Raw genomic sequence first — 18,026 nt, forward strand, 5'->3', positions numbered from 1 at the left:
ACAGGAATGAACAAACACAAACAGTTCTAAATCAAACCAGAGATTAAATCCTAGGCTGAAGTAACAACAGGTAGTGACATCACCACTTACCTCACTGGTTAAACCTGCGTGATTGGTTAATGGTTAATATGTGGTTTTATGTGACATCCATCTAGTTTATGTGAACATTTAAAAGCCTGTTCTCTTTTATTCCTTCCTCTCCTTAAGTCTTTTGCTGTCTGTCTGTCTGTCTGTCTGTCTGTCTGTCTGTCTGTCTCTTTCTAAAAAATCACACCCTGTGTGAAGGTAGCGGCGCCTTTGATACATTTTGTCATTGATATGTGTTTATAATGTGTTTATAGCCATGTGTCACGTGAAGCTTGACCAATCACTTTGTTGACGGGTCTGACCAATCAGAACGTTGACGGGTCTGACCAATCAGAACGTTGACGGTGAACACGGACAAAGTCAGGTATAGAGCAGGATCCGCTCTATACCTAAAGGTATAGGTTCTGACCAATCAGAACCTCGACGGGCCTGACCAATCAGAACGTTGACGGACCTGACCAATCAGAACGTTGACGGACCTGACCAATCAGAACCTTGGTGAGCCTGACCAATCAGAACGTTGACGCAAAAGCCAGGTATAGAGGGCTAATATCCGCTCTATACCTAAAGGTATAGAGCGGCTAGCGCCGCTAAAAATAGGGGTTACAAAATCGTGGGATAAAATAAAATAAAAATCACACCTGTGTGAAGGTAGCGGTGCCTTTGATACATTTTGTCATCAATAAGTGTTTATAATGTGTTTATAGCCACGTGTCACGTGAAGCTTGACCAATCACTTTGTTGACGTGTCTGACCAATCAGAACGTTGACGCAAAAGCCAGGTATAGAGGGCTAATATAGCCACGTGTCACGTGAAGCTTGACCAATCACTTTGTTGACGTGTCTGACCAATCAGAACGTTGACGCAAAAGCCAGGTATAGAGGGCTAATATCCGCTCTATACCTAAAGGTATAGAGCGGCTAGCGCCGCTAAAAAAAAGAAAATACACGAAAGCATCTTTGCTTGTAGCCAAAAGTTTACGTAAAATGGTAAATGGTGCATTTATATAGCGCTTTTATCCAAAGCGCTTTACATAGATTGTGCATTACATTCACCCATTCACACACACATTCATACACCGATGGCAGAGGAAACTATGCAAGGCACCAACCTGCTCATCGGGAGCAATTAGGGGTTCAGCGTCTTGCTCAAGGACACTTCGACACTAACTCTTCTGGGGGAGCCCGGGATCAAACTGGAAACCTCACGGCTTCCATCCGGCCGCTCTACCGGCCACTCTACCCCTGAGTCACTGCCGCCCCAATACGTCATATTGAGTCTAATGCTTAATACACACACACTGATGCTTTGCCGTACGATGGAGTATGAATTAAGTGTGCTATGTAGTAGGCTACCTCAAAAGACAAATTCAAGAAACATTCAGGATTTGGAGAATCCATTTGGCTCTTCCTGTAATCTACCATTAGATCTTACAGTAATGCTGTCTTTTATGCTGTTTCACATAAAAGAAGCATTGGTGTCCTGTTACCTAAGATGCATCCCTGCCAATTTTTGTATCATTCAGTACAGTAAAAAGAAGTAGATTTTCCTATACCATAACAATGTGTACAAGAGATTATACAGTTTATATATTGGAACGCTTAAAAAAAAACAACAACAAAAAAAAACAGACTCACAGGCTGGATAGTGGCGAAGATGTTTGGCTGTAATAAATTACTCGCTCTCAAATTGAGTTCAACTTTTTGGACGTCCTGATGAATACAAGGAGAACGAGCTGTCCTCAGACGTAACAAAAAAAAATCCATTGTCCAATTCCAGTGAGTACAAAGACTTCATTATCATTACCACTGTATTGATCGAATGGCCTTCTCCTTTTCAGACCCTACCCTGCATCCTGACCACTGTGTGTGTGGGTGTGTGTGTGTGTGTGTGTGTGTGTGTGTGTGTGTGTGTGTGTGTGTGTGTGTGTGTGTGTGTGTGTGTGTGAGCGTGTGATGTATTTACATACGTTTACGTGCGTGCGTGCGCGTGTGTGTGTGGGAGCTGGTGGTTGCATGTGTTGTGTTGTCTTGTTGCTTCTCCCAGGGTCTCCTGTGGTCCTGGGAATGAAGCGGAGCAGCAGAGAATAAACACAGCTGGGGTCAAAGCCAAAGGTCAGAGGGGATGATGTATGGAGACCAGGACATGCACTGTATTAGCTGAGAGACAGACAGACAGACAGACAGACAGACAGACAGACACACAGACAGACACACAGACAGTAAAGAAAGACACAGTTGGATGGACACAGTACACAGACAGACACATTGTACAGCAGACAGGCAGGGGAAACCATCAGTAGAACAGGAAACAGACACAAAGACAGGTATAGTCTATTTGCAAAGGCAAGCGCCTGCGCAGGCATACGCACACGCACGCACACACACACACACACACACACACACACACACACACACACACACACACACACCAAAAGCACATGTTCATGTCCATTTATGAGACCGATAAAGATCGCTAAGAAGTCCATTGCTGTCTTTGAAGATACGATAACAGACTGCAAGTAGGCAGCTTACTCACTTACTTTTGTAAGTGTGTGTGTGTGTGTGTGTGTGTGTGTGTGTGTGTGTGTGTGTGTGTGTGTGTGTGTGTGTGTGTGTGTGTGTGTGTGTGTGTGTGTGTGTGTGTGCGACTGTGCGTGTTATAGTGAGTGCTACTTTGTTATAAGCCATGCCATTTCTCATGTCATACCTTTCTTCACGTGCTTCCATTTAAGGCCTCAGGTTAGAGGTCATGGACCACCCGGAAAAACCAAAAGGTTATCTGTGCCTGGTGTTTGATGCTGACTGGCTAAAATGTGTCATGATGAGCACAACTTCATGACAATGTCAAGATTCTGGCTGGAGTTCACTGCGTCGCACGCAAAGTAACATGCCAATCTCTGCCTTTCGTCATGGTCCAGAACATGAATGTAAGAACCTTACATTCATATCTGTGAAGTTAAGAAAGAAGACAGAAAGTGTAAGCACGAAGGGACCATACCACTGTCAATACAGTAGCCTATATGTCATTGTCTATTCACAGCTTACGATATACTGTATACTGTAGCCTATAGGCTACATAAACATACATACTACGCAACTTTAGTGGTCAGGTTCTGATAATAACTGAACAGGAGTCAGGAATCATTCTTAGCTTGGTTTATTACGACAGGCCTGCCTGGGTTAGTAAAAGTGTTATGTCTATCCATAGTCAGAGAGGCTTACATACATTTCCTCCTAACACCATTTTCCTGTTCTAATAATGGCTTTATTTTTAGGTTTTGCATTTGGCTGCGAAGTTTGTAGGTTTGTAAATCAATCTTTTCTCCAGTGACTATTTTTGTCTAGAGTTCCAAATCAATCCATGGTTTAAAGTGTATTAAACGATAATTTTGACAAATTTTGGGGTTAATAGGAATATTATGTTCAATAACCTGGCTGTCGGCCATTAACTGATTGTCTCACACATATATTCCCCTAATAAAGTCACCTTTCACTGTGCAGTCAAAACATTTGACGCTCTCTGAACTTTACCTTAATGGTCAGTCACCTTGTCATTAGCAGAAACAGCCAGTGCTGTTGCAATAATCAACTTTCTACGTGTGTATAAAATACACTACAGGACGGAAGTTATACCGGACCTCGGTTATTGCGCCAATAGTGTTGAACCATGAACCATTTGACTGATATTCCTGGCAAATATGGTTTCATCATGGGAGCAGACATTTCCTGGATGTGATGGTGATGTTACATAACCACATCGGTGAGGCGTGCGAGGTACAGTTAGCTAGGATGTGAGTAACTTTATTATACTTCTTCCCTTCTCACCACAGCCCTTCCCCAGAATACACATGTTCACACTACACACACACACACACACACACACACACACACACACACACACACACACACACACACACACAGCCAACTACACTTCCCTTTAGTGGCAGCAGCCCGTAAACCCACACAAAGGGCTGAGCGAGCGCAGGAGGAAGTGATATCACCTAAATGTCTTCCTCACCCCCACTCCACCCCTCCACTGGCCTTCTTTGTTCCCCATCTTCCCACCGAAGGTAAACATGTCAGAAGAATTTCAGCTGACACTCTTATCTAGAGCTACTTAAAGTGCAACCATAGAATGGGCTTCAGTACCTATCTGAAGAAACCAATAGTAAGTAATACAATGATCAGAGGCATGGTGCTTAGACAGCGTAACAGTGATCCTGGGGCCCTGGGGGCAGACAGGGCAGCATGCAAATGGTTTCAATCCTACCTAACGGACCGTGAACAGAGGGTAGAGGTAAATGGTGTTTTGTCTGATTCAAGCATCATGAAATGTGGTGTTCCTCAGGGAAGCATTCTAGGCCCAGCACTGTTTTTAGTATACGTGAATGATATGACAGACGCCTGTAACTGTGATTTGTTCTTGTATGCGGATGACTCTGCTCTGCTGATGTCCCATAAGGAACAATCCACACAAGAGAGTTCCCTGAGTGAGGAATTGACAAATGTTAATTCCTGGCTTATAGATAACAAGTTATCTTTACACACAGGGAAGTCAGAATCAATTCTGTTTGGCTCTAAAATCAAATTAGGAAAGAGCCCTGAATTCAAGGTCAAATTAAATTCGGACTACATTGAAGCAAAATCATCTGTGAAATACCTGGGTTGTATCTTGGAGGGTAACCTAGATGGCCGAAATATGGCCAGCAAGGTATTGAGCAAAGTCTCCGGACTGACTACATTTCTGGCAAGGACAGCAAGGTACTTGGATAGGGAGACAAAACAGGTGGTGGCCAATTCTCTTATTACAGTATGTGCCATTTTGATTTTGCATGTACATCTTGGTTCGAGGGCTTAATGAAATCCCTCAAAACAAAGCTACAGTCAGCTCAGAATAGACTGATCAGGGTCATTCTAGGGTTAGGACCCAGATCCCATATAGGTAGGAACCAGTTTAGAGAACTCAACTGGCTCCCAGCAGAATCCAGGGTAACCATGGCCAGATTGACCATGGTTCATAAGATAATATATGGCGAGGTCCCCATATTTTTAAAGACATGTTTTACTCAGAGAAGCAAAGTACACAATTTTTTCACCAGAGCCAGTGTAGCAGATGTGAGCCATCCGGCTTTTAAAAGTAAGGTTGGTTTACTTACATAGGAGCCACACAGTGGAATGGCCTCGAAAACAGTGTCAAACTGACAACAAATCTGAGGACTTTTAAATACAAAACGAAATCATGTCTATTAGAAAAGGTTCCCCTATAGAGTGTCTTTAGACTAGGAAAGATAAGGCAGCACCTGTTTGTGTACTGTGTATGTTACTTGTGTTCTTGTATTGTTTGTATGTATGTATGTACTGTGTATGTTACTTGTATTTTTGTATTGTTGCGTAATGAGTAATGTGTACTGTGTCTATACTGTGTATGTCACTTGTGTCTTTGTAGTGTTACGTTAGTTACATGTGTTTTGTATTGTATTGTATTTTTAACGTATTGATCGTTAATTGTAAGAGGACCTCAACGGAAATCAGGACTTTCTAGTGTAATCCTCGAACTGCGGTGACCATGTGGTTTTGGCTTTTCAAATAAATAAAAAATCCCATTCACTCGGTAAAGTCCTCTGTTAACTCTGAGAGAGTGCAAATGTAACCAACCAAACCAAATGAACACTGAGGATTTGCCTGTGTAAGCTTTCTGAACAGTCCAGGCCCTCGCTGAACAGTGAATGTTATGAACTGCTGCATTTCAAAGCATTAAGTGGAAGGCAAGATTACAGAATAAAGGAACAGTTTACAAAAGTAAAACATAGAAAGAGATTTTTTTCTTTTCTTTGTTACAGTAATTGCAAACACATATATGGAAAACGTTAGCATGCAGGGTAAATCATATTTAACTGCTGTAGGCTTACATAAGTTCAAATAGCAGCCATATCATGTACACATATATGAACGAGTCAGCATTTTCAATTCAGTGTCCCACTGATTGAGCCTGACATTAAAGACATGTGTGTGTTTTGTGTAAGTGTGTGCGTGTGTGTGTGTGTGTGTGTGTGTGTGTGTGTGTGTGTGTGTGTGTGTGTGTGTGTGTGTGTGTGTGTGTGTGTGTGTGTGTGTGTGTGTGTGTGTGCGTGCGTGCGTGCGTGCGTGCGTGCGTGCGTGCGTGCGTGCGTGCGTGCGTTCGTGCGTGCGTGCGTGTCCGTCCGTCCGTACGTGCATGTGTACATTGCCTTCATTATCCTCTGTACTCTACCGTACCTTCTAGTAATGCACTGATGTGACCTCTGACCCATCAGTGTGTAACTAATCAGAATTCTTGAGGGTGGTTTATGCACATGGGTATCCATGCCAAACCAATCATTTAGCTCAAATACATGGCAATGAAATAGCTTTATCACACAGCCATATGAGAAATAAAAGTGCTTTTGAAGATTTGAGTTGTCCATGACCCAACTGGTGACTCATTTTTGGGAGGCATTTAAAACTTAGTGAAATGTGACAAGTTGTTACCACACAACATGATTTAAAAAAAAAAGAATGACATCCCCTTTGCTTTGCTTTGATAGACTATCGGTCAAATAAACAAAGACAGTGCAAGTTTGTCGCTGTCCGGTGGAAATCCTGTATGTCCAAAACTTTTCAGGAAATAAAAAAAATAAACTGTGTTCCAATGGATGTTATTATTTAGTCATAAGCTCATCTTAATCATTTTTGTTTAATATTTATAAAACCCACAGACACACTTCACTTAGATAGATTTCGCTCATATCGCGTCCCGATGCAACACATTGTGATCTTGTACAGTGGGTATTTCTGCTACTTTTCTGTGACACTATGACGTAGTGCCAAAGTATGGCATTGATTTACGAAAAAACATAAAAAGTTTAAATATGGTTTCTGCCCAACAGCAACGATATGATCATGCACCTTGCCATGGCATGCCACATTTTGGCTCGTGAGTGAAGTGTAAAAGCACCTTTTAGATAGTTCATTTTTGTTTTAACGTATTTGAGAGTCTGTATTATAGTGTTGTCTTGTTTTTAATTGGATCACTGTATTTTCCATCAGCTTATAAATACCCATTAAACTCAAATGTGATCTGTTTAGACTTTCACAGTGGTTTGTGCTGTTGCTTCAAGGAAAATGAGCAGTAACTGTAAATGGGCTACTGTAGTGCCACAATCTAAATCTTGTGACTGTACAAGTGTAAGAAACATCACATAGCTAAATCTAATGCCTCTACCATCTCTCTGGCACTGGCATAGGAAACTAATGCTGTCCCTGATGTCTCCTCCTGGTCTCAGCAAGTACTAGCAACAGCAATTCTCACTCTCCTACTGCGTCATACTTCCAACCAAGTCTGTGTAGGAGAGTGACCAATACTACCAGTAAAAAGTACTGTCCAAACATCGTCCGTCAGTGTGTGTGTGTGGTTCCGTCTGTGAATAGCTAATCTCCAACACCGTTGGCATGACGGCAGTGAAACTGTGCACACACACTCGTTGAATTCTTCACAAGGGTCTGTTATAGTGTCACCAGGAGGCCGATTTTTGCAAAACAACTTTTTTGACATTACTCCTACAGATTTTTCATATTCCATCCTGATTGGCTAAGATTGGCTTCCAAAGTTTGCAGGAGTGCTCCGTTTAGAACAAAATGCCTCAAATCATGAACACAGCGTGCAATTTCCGTTCAAACGTCACGCAAATGGGTACACATTATTTCAATAATCAATTGATCAAGAAAGATCCGTCTGATTTTTCATATTCCATCCTGTGAATTCCGAGCATTGCTGGCCCACAACAACCTACCTGACCTGGCTGGCGGAGACCTGTGCTCCGAGGAGCACTTTTTCTAGTTTCCTGTGAAATCTTTGACCACTTGAATCCTAGCATCACTATTTTGGGCATGTCATTATAGACTAACATTCAGAAAAAATAATGCAAACCTTCAATGAAAATAGCAGATCTAATGCGTCCTCTGTCCTCTGTCCTCTGTCCTCTCCTCCTTTCTTCTCCCCCAGGATCTTAAGTCTTCAGCACACTTCTCCCATCCATCATGTCCTTCACTGTACCCTCATGCTGTCTGCGGGGACAAGCATGGTTATTGGGGTGAGGGGCCCTAAACACTCCTAAATGCTTATATACACACATACTGTATTATGTGTATGTGTGAGTGCATGGACATGCATGAATGTACACACAGTATACAGTATATCACTGCTGTTGACAGAAAACCTTTCTATTTCAACTTTTTGTATTTTTTTTAATGAATGCCCTACTTCATCACACAAGAGTGTCACATGAAAAGTAGCCCAAATAGACGATCTACAAGCTCACAACGTGTAGAAAGCTTGTAGATCTGCTATTTTTGTAAAAAGAAAATGTAATGAAATTGAAAATGGTCAGTATGTGGGTTTTATAAATGAAATATGTAACAAATGAAAAGTATTAACAAGAGCTTGTGACTAAACAATAGCTTAATTTGATCAATTGGAAGGTTATTTTTTCCATTTCCTGAAAAGTAACTGATTTGGACATACAGTACGAGGTTTCCACCCGACAGTGACGATTATACACCCTCACATAACACACTCGCATAACAGACAGTGCATTACCACATGCCTACAGGGACACACATCTCCATAAACACATAAACATAAACGAATGCATAATGTGTGTGTGTTCCCACTTGCATTCAGGTACAGTTCACAGCTACAAAGCTTCACAGGTTGTGAGCTTGTAGGTCGGCTATTTGCGGTGCATAACACCACTTTGCAACTAAGTACAAATGAGGCAACTCCAACCCCAACCCATAAACATAACCTCGGAATGTCTAATCCTTCCTAACCCTAACTCCAATCTGAATCTTTTCCAAATTGTAAGCCTAACTAAGTGTTGTTGTTTTTTACCATAAAACAACCATTTATTTTGTGATGACCAGGAAAAATGTCCTCATAATGTCAATTTCTACTATACTTGTTGTGGGGACATCTGGCCCTCACAAGTATAGCAATACAAGCACAGTACACGCACGCACGCACGCACGCACGCACGCACGCACGCACGCACGCACGCACGCACGCACGCACGCACGCACGCACGCACGCACGCACGCACACACACACACACACACACACACACACACACACACACACACACACACACACACACACACACACACACACACACACACACACACACACACACACACACACACACACACACACACACACACACACACACACACACACACACACACACACACAGCAGGCATGCATCACATACAGTACATCCAAACATGTTGCATCAGTGAGGTACTGGCTTGCAGGGCTGTGTGGTTAGCTGTCAGTACTGAGTTACATGGCTCCACACTGTGGGATGGTTATATTTCTCCCTGGGCAATCAGACCTCGAATGACTTTACCTCTGTCTAACCACAGGCTCTGATGACTTCTCTGACATCAGGCTGTGTGTGTGTGTGTGTGTGTGTGTGTGTGTGTGTGTGTGTGTGTGTGTGTGTGTGTGTGTGTGTGTGTGTGTGTGTGTGTGTGTGTGTGTGTGTGTGTGTGTGTGTGTGTGCACGCGCGTGCGTGCGTGCGTGTATGCGTGTGTGTGTGTGAGAGAGAGAGAGAGAGAGAGAGAGAGAGAGAGAGAGAGAGAGAGAGAGAGAGAGAGAGAGAGAGAGACAAACACCTCTATGTAGGATTATATTACATGTACCCAATGGGTATCAAACTGATGTTTCTCACGGACCAAAGCTCACCAAGCCAAAACATTACACCATCAGCCAACAACAGCATTACCAGCAATTTCACAAAAAAAATATTGGGAAACACTTCAAATGGTATTTCTGTTCTGGTTTGGGGGGGATTTTGAGCTTGTGACAGACACGTGTTGAGAAATGTTATTGCCTCTTCAAATGGATTCACTATACTGACATGACAAGATGACTTACTATACTAATGTTCTCTTAGTTAAAACTAGGCTCCAGTCATTGAAATGGGGAACCAGGAATACACCTACAACAGCAGCAGAGCAAAAAAAACAAAAAAAAACAGCAGCAGAGCAGACTGCATCAGGACGCTGAGCTGTCACCTCCAGTGACCTCGCAGCAGGAGGAAATCCACATGTCACACATGGGCTAAAATGGGCTGCCAACCACGGTTGCTACATGCAGATGGTGTGGTAGAATGCACGTCTGAGGAGACAATGGAGCTTATCTTGGCGTGAAGGAACCAAAACAGTGGAAAACAGCGACCTTCAACAGCTCACAGAATGGCCACATACCAACAAGGGCGAGGCCCGCCAGAAGCATGGGCACAATGTTCCTCTTTGACAGTAATGTTTAGTGTTGATTCAGTGGTATTTACTCATTGTCTCTGTGAATAATTAAAACTACAGTATGGGTATATGTCATGAACAAATTATCACCAGCATGCTGTTGCCCTGTTATCCAACCTTTGGCAATGCCGAATGCCTGGGGGATAATCTATTTACACACATTGTCGCTGTTGGGTGGAAATCTTGTATGTCCAAAGCAGTTATTTTTTAGGAAATGTACAAAAGGATCTGTGTTCCAATGGACCCAATGTAGTTGTTGTTTAGTCACAAGCTCTTTTTATTTATAAAACCCTCAGCCGTCTGGCCCTCTAACCACTCTTTAACTTTCTTATTTATTATAGCAAAAATAGCTGATCTACAAGCTCACAACGCAGGCAGGTGGTAAACCAATTACAGTGTAACGAACAAAACTGGACAAATTGAACTTGGGTTTCATTATAGTTGTACTTTGCAATGTGAAGTGCTGTGCAACATGATGTTTTTTCCCTGCCCCACACATGCTTTGTGATTCCATCATAATAAGAAGTTGACACCATGCCCTAACCACTTAAACCCTATACTTAGTTGACAAGATTCCCAAGGGCTCTATACTATGCCCCCTCCTGTTTCTGCTCTCTGATCTACAAGCTCACGAGTCACAATGCATCCAATGTGATGCGTTGTGATCTTGTAGATCTGCTATTTTTGAAAAAAACTAGCCCCAGAATAGGTACGCGAGGTTCCTAAACAAGTGGCCTAAACATTGACATTAACAGACAGCACTGACTGGTCTTGTCCATCTCTCTTCATCGTTCACTTTTATTTTTGACAGCTCGGAATAAGATTAAAGGACACAAATAATTTGGGGTATAGGCTTGACGTACCCCTTTTTCCTGCTATAGGGCCTGCCACCCAAGAAAGCTACTATCCAACAATCCAACAATCGGGCCAACAGAATTTCATTACAAATTGACTTGTCTTTAGAGAGACAGAATTCAGTGTCTGCAATTCCACCAAATCCCATACGGCAGAGGGGAAAGGAGCATTTTTATTGGCTAGTTGGTAGCGGGATATTTGTTTTGTGATTATTAATTCACAAAATGGTATAGTTGTCGTTGACAGACTTGAAAAATATTGATGATGAATTAAGGTCCTTGGTCAGCATGCACAAGAAATATGATGCTGATCGGCCTATTAGTTTTCGATATTAGCTGCGTACACACACACACGTACACATGCACGCACACACACGCACATACACGCACACGAACATTATACATTATCTCCACCTGCCTGCCTGAGATAATGAATGAATGAATAAGGATAACAGACCTTTATCATCAGCAGCTCACAGTGCCAAGCCACCTTTTCTATTCAAGCCTGCTAAATAATGATAAATCGCCACTGAGTCAAACTATTGATCACCTCTGGGATATGGTCATTGAAGTGAACCATAAGGTCACTAACAATGATGAAGGCTTTCACTCTGCAATGACCCCAAGGGAACTGATCAATTCTCTTAAAAGTGGTCTAATGGCTTAATATGAGATATGTGCACATACAGTCACGTGTGTGCACGCACACAGACACACAAATGCATGCGCCAACAAGCACAAATACACATGTCCTCTCCACACACACGTGCGAGCGTGGGTGCACATTGAGTGAACACACACACACACACACACACACACACACACACACACACACACACACACACACACACACACACACACACACACACACACACACACACACACACACACACACACACACACACACACAACCATATTTTACAAACACAGAAACAGACAGAAATAATGTACATGCATGCACACACACACATTAAAACATGCACACACACGTTCACATTCACATGCACACACAAACCTATGAGCAAACTTATGCTCAAACATAGCACACATACAGTATGTACAAAAACACACATGCATACACATAACCACGCACACCTGCGCTCACACACACACTCACACACACACACACACACACACACACACACACACACACACACACACACACACACACACACACACACACACACACACACACACACACACACACACACACACACACACACGTTTGTATTGCACAAATTGAATGCCATTTTCATATTATTTTAACCCTAAAACCGAAAATAAACAATCTACAAGCTAGATTTGCTACTTTCAGTCCAAGACACCGGCACGCAACTTTGTGGAAATCAGGCATAATTCTAACTCCAACACACACACACGCGCGCACACACACACACACACACACACACACACACACACACACACACACACACACACACACACACACACACACACACACACACACACACACACACACACACACACACACACACACACACACACACACACACACACACACACACACACACACACACACCACTCCTGTAGCAGACCAGCTGAGGCAGCTTGGTAGTCTGAAAGACAATCTGCCTGTTTACATTTTGACCTTTCATTGAACTACGATCACTCAGTATGCCACCCACTGTGCCTGGTTGCCCCGAGCGTAGGCCCAAGGAGAGACGTAACCACCCGACTCCTATGGAAATCCTGGGAGCCACAACACATGATGACTTCAGTCGCCACAATCAAACCCAAGTAGGCAGACTCTTAATCTGATGATACTCTGTCATTTACATAATTAGGGTCAAGATGAAAGCAAGAAAAAAAGTTTGTTTGTTGTCTGTAGCTGTGTGTGGATGTGGATGTGGATGTGTACAGTACAGTGTGTGTGTGTGTGTGTGTGTGTGTGTGTGTGTGTGTGTGTGTGTGTGTGTGTGTGTGTGTGTGTGTGTGTGTGTGTGTGTGTGTGTGTGTGTTTGTGTGTGTGTGTGTGTGTGTGTGTGTGCGCTCGCGTGCGCGTGCGTCTGTGTGTGTGTGTGTGTGTGTGTGCGTACATGCGTGTGTGCACATGTGCATGTGTCCATGTGTGTGTATCCTTGTTGTGAGGACAAACAAAAACAACCTCAAAGATTGCAATACCAGTCTAGTGAAAGGGTTCGGTATTTAGGGGAGAGATTAAGATTAGGGTTACTTTCAGCGTTAGGCGTGATGATTTTGAGATTATGGATATGGTTGGTGTGGTCGTGGTTAAGGTTAAGGTTACGATTGAGCCAGCAGTGAAGTAAACATTTATGAAAAACTGCTTTTGACGTCCCCATAAAGATGCGCATGTGCGTGTGTGAGTAGTTTTTTTGCTTTATAAAAAGTTACAGGAGTTCTTACTGTATATGGTGTGTGTGATGCGCCGTCAAAGTTTTCATTGTGAACAATGATGAGGGAATTACTGACAACGTTGTTTATCCCGAACTCTTTTATTAATCCAAACATGCTCATTCAAACACTTTGCATGTGCTGCTACTCCCTGATTGCATAGTGACAAATGACCTTCATTCTTCAACATAATTGCCATTGCCTTTGTTTGTATTCTCCCCCCAATGCAACATACTGTACACCTGCTCCTGATTAATGCTTCACTGTTAATGTTATTCTGGATGTCATTTCATTTCACTGCTATTTTGCCTTTCTCACATTTACATGTTGCCACCAACACTGTCCGACATCACACCATGCCAATAAACCATGCTATCTAACAAACAATGCAATCTCATTTCAATCAACAACAACCCGCCTACATTCATACCCAATACTTCTCTTGCCTCAATCACATTACTCAACACTACTACTTCCTTGCACACTACATGTACACACCTACACAGTGCGACGTCGCGCGGACGCTAGATGTGAGGGCCGCGCAGCGGCCCGAACTTCTAGTCACAATAATCCCCGCATATATCGGTATCGGTTGATATCGGTATCGGTAATTAAGAGTTGCACAATATCGGTATATCGGCTATCGGTAAAAAAGCCAATATCGGACAACCCTACAACATACTATACACTGGAGACATGGACTGGAGGAAGAGAGGAAGAGACAGAACGAGAAGGAATTCTTCATTTCCAGGTTATTTGTCTGGTGTTTCTGGCATTAATGTATAACCAAGTGAGACGAGAGAAAAGTCAGTGAAGGCAGACAGGAGGAGAAATGGGTTGCCTTGCAGCACAGGTCCTAAGCCGGGCCTGAACCTAGTTATGTTGTCAGTTGGTTGAGACACCAGGACGCCCAAAGGAATTCTTTTAATATACAAAGTCAGTAGAGGGGCGATAAAATGGGAAATTGCTTCTCATGTGTGTCCAATGCAGGCAATATTGTCTGATGCTTTATTGCACCAGTGAAGATAAATAGACAGTACTGTACGGTACATGAACAGCCAATATGACTCCTGGGCAAGCATTCAACTTGTACATAAAGAAAAACATATTTATATATTTTCTATGTCTCAAAATAATATGAAATATTATTAGTATGAAATATGAAGTATTTTAGAACTGCTGGCGTAGCGGTCCAGGCACCTAGGACCCAAACTAGCCTGACAGCGCGTTGCAGTTTTGAGTCCCGATCCCAACGGCCTTTGCTGTATGTCACTCCCCATTATCCTATTGTATCAATAAAAGCATTAAATCAAAAAATGAAAATAAAAGAATATATAAAATATATGAAATAATATACATATACATATACATGTCTACCGTATATCTGTATTGTGATACAAGAAAAATTATATAGGTCTTAAAAAGTGTTGTTGCTATGATTGATTGATTGAATATTTTATTAGGCAAAAGAATGTAAAACAACACATTTACATTTAAAATACTTTGTCTAACAGGTCCGTTCATAAAAGTCCTTGCGGACTTGTTTCCAATGAGGGCCTTGGTATTCAATTCATAGACATATATAGTGGCACCACAGTTCGAATATCATTACACAAAGAAATAAAAAATAAAATATATATATATATATATATATATATATACATATATATACACACACACATATATATATATATATATATATATATATATATATATATATATATATAACACTATGTACAGCCAATGGAATAAAAAAGGGGGGAAAGATATGTACAAGAACAGGGGGGGGGGGGGTCGGCTGTCTAACGGGAAAATGGTACTACCTCCTCTTTTGGCCTCCTGAAAAGTGATTTTTTAAGGCTCTTTTAAATGAGCCCAGCGAACTGCATTTTTTGAGGGATGGGGTTAGACCATTCCAAACCTGGGTGGCAGTGCTGTAGAAGGAGAATTTGCCCATGTTTGTTTTATGGGTGGGTGGTACCAAATTGTTGTTTGCACTCCCTCTGGTATTGTGACTGTGGGTGTCACTAACCTTTTGGAGGTATTTACTCAGATATGCGGGAATAGGGGGCATATCGGGCAAATTTTCATTTACAATTTTGAAGGCCAGTCCCATTTTTAGTTGTTTAACCCTGTCTTCCACCCTGAGCCAGCCTAGGCTGGCAAAATGGGTGGGAGAAAGGTGGGTCATGGGCTATGTGTGCTTAAACCTTTCTTTAACCAGGAAGGCAGGCCATTTCTTAGTTACGTAACATTTTTAACAATGAGCAGGGATATTGAGACTGTAATGATATCCTGTCTGATCGGTATCTTCTGCTCTCGCTGCCATTCATTACCTTTAGTCGCACTGACTTCCTCAACAGAAGAAACCTGCCGACAGACAGTGGTACCATTGCTGGGACCTGCAGAGTGAAATTTGATGCTCCATTAAAACTGCGGTAGCAGCACAAAGAGAATGAACAACAAGTCAATGTTCTATTCCACTGAAGTCATTTCCTCACACAAAACTTGACTGAACTTTATGGGCTTGGCAGTGCGTGTTTATGTGTGTGTGTGTGTGTGTGTGTGTGTGTGTGTGTGTGTGTGTGTGTGTGTGTGTGTGTGCGTGCGCGTGCACGTGTGCGTGCGTGTGCGCGTGCGCGTGCGTGTGCGTGTGCGTGCGCGTGTGCGTCTGCGTGTGCCAATCTACAGTATGTGGCAGTGAAATGACAGCATGCCAGTCCCATGCGTCCTCTTCTCTGGTGACCCAGGCAACTGTTCTCCTTGGTAACACAGACTCATTTCCTGATTATTGTGATGATGAGATTGGTTCAAGAGACTCCCAATGGGATTCTCGTAATGGACTTAGCCTCATACAGCATGAGAGCAGGCAAGAAAAAAAGAGCAAACTCTATTCTTAAATAAACCCACCTTTTCATTATGAGAATTCTATCTTTGATATATTGATACATTTCAATCATAAGTATTACAAAATATAAGATCCCACGTTTTTAGTGCCTTGCCCAAACAGATCTATAACCCATTTAGATAGTACTACTCATGTTGCTCAGTTTCCCTCAGTATCTCAAGTATATCCTTTTGCATCCTAATCCCAGGAGATTATTTGCTGGACTATGAGTTCAAATAAATGATAAACATCCGGCAATGATTGTTTATCTTTTTTTTAAATGATACATTGTACACTTCTTGGAAAAGAACCATTCAAGCTATTAGATTGACTGTTGGTATCCACACTGCTGAGTGGGGGAAGACATATCAACAAACTAGTCCGCAATTGGTTGATTAAAAAACTAAACATGGGTTACAGTGATTTCTTTTTTAAAAGGTTGACCTCCACACTACTTCCGATTTGTGGGCTATACATCAAAGTAACTTCCAAGTCTTTCTCACTTGAAAGACTGTGGCAAGGAGAAGGGTACATGTACCCATTAATTTAGCCAGAAGGACATCATTCTGGCCCACCTCCCACCATGTTCTGTGCCAGAGGATGTAGGCAATGTCTTGGCTGACCTCCTGATTGACTAACACTCTCTCACTTAAGCACACGCCCTCACAAACGCACATACACACACTTAAAGTACATACAGTACACACACTAGCAAATGCAGCCAGCAACACTAAATTACAACTGCAAGGTTAACGAGCCATATAATGGAAATGTTACTGTAATGTTCCATGTATATGAACTGCTTTATTATCGTTCTATTATAGTTCTTTATTTTATTTTTTATTTTGTAAATATTGTTCTCTATTCTAGAAAGGGCCCTGTGAACAGGTGTTTCTCTCAAAAGCATATGGTGCTTGTGTGTAGCATAATTGTATTTTGCTCCTATGTCTAAGTAAATGAAATAGAACAAAACAAAACAAAATAATAATATGTGTAATAAACATGGTAATGTTTATTTTTTGACAATAAGAAAATACTGAAATGGGTAAACAAACATAAACCAACTACATGAATCATGCAGTATCATGTCAGTATCATGGTCAGTATCATGTCTGTATCAGGTCAGTATCATGGTCAGTATCATGTCTTTATCATATCAGTAACATGTCAGTATCATGGTCAGTACCATGGTCAGTATCATGTCAGTATCAAATAGCAGATCCATAAGGACACAATGTGTGTGACACAATAGGACACAGTATAAACTAGAAAATGTGCTCCTCGGAGCACAAGTCTCCGCCAGCAGAACCGTGCTATCAACTGTCATCAACTGTGATATCAGTTTGTACTGGAATGTACTGTTCTTGATTAATCCTGTCTAAGCTATTTATATTACGTATTGTGATGACACCAGTGTGTCTACATAATGTATTGCTCCGCCATTTCTCAGCCATTTCGTGATTATTCCTGTCTTACCTCACTTTGA

The sequence above is a fragment of the Gymnoscopelus microlampas genome (assembly GCF_963454915.1).
Source record: "Gymnoscopelus microlampas genome assembly, chromosome: 1".
Taxonomy (NCBI): Eukaryota; Metazoa; Chordata; class Actinopteri; order Myctophiformes; family Myctophidae; genus Gymnoscopelus; species Gymnoscopelus microlampas.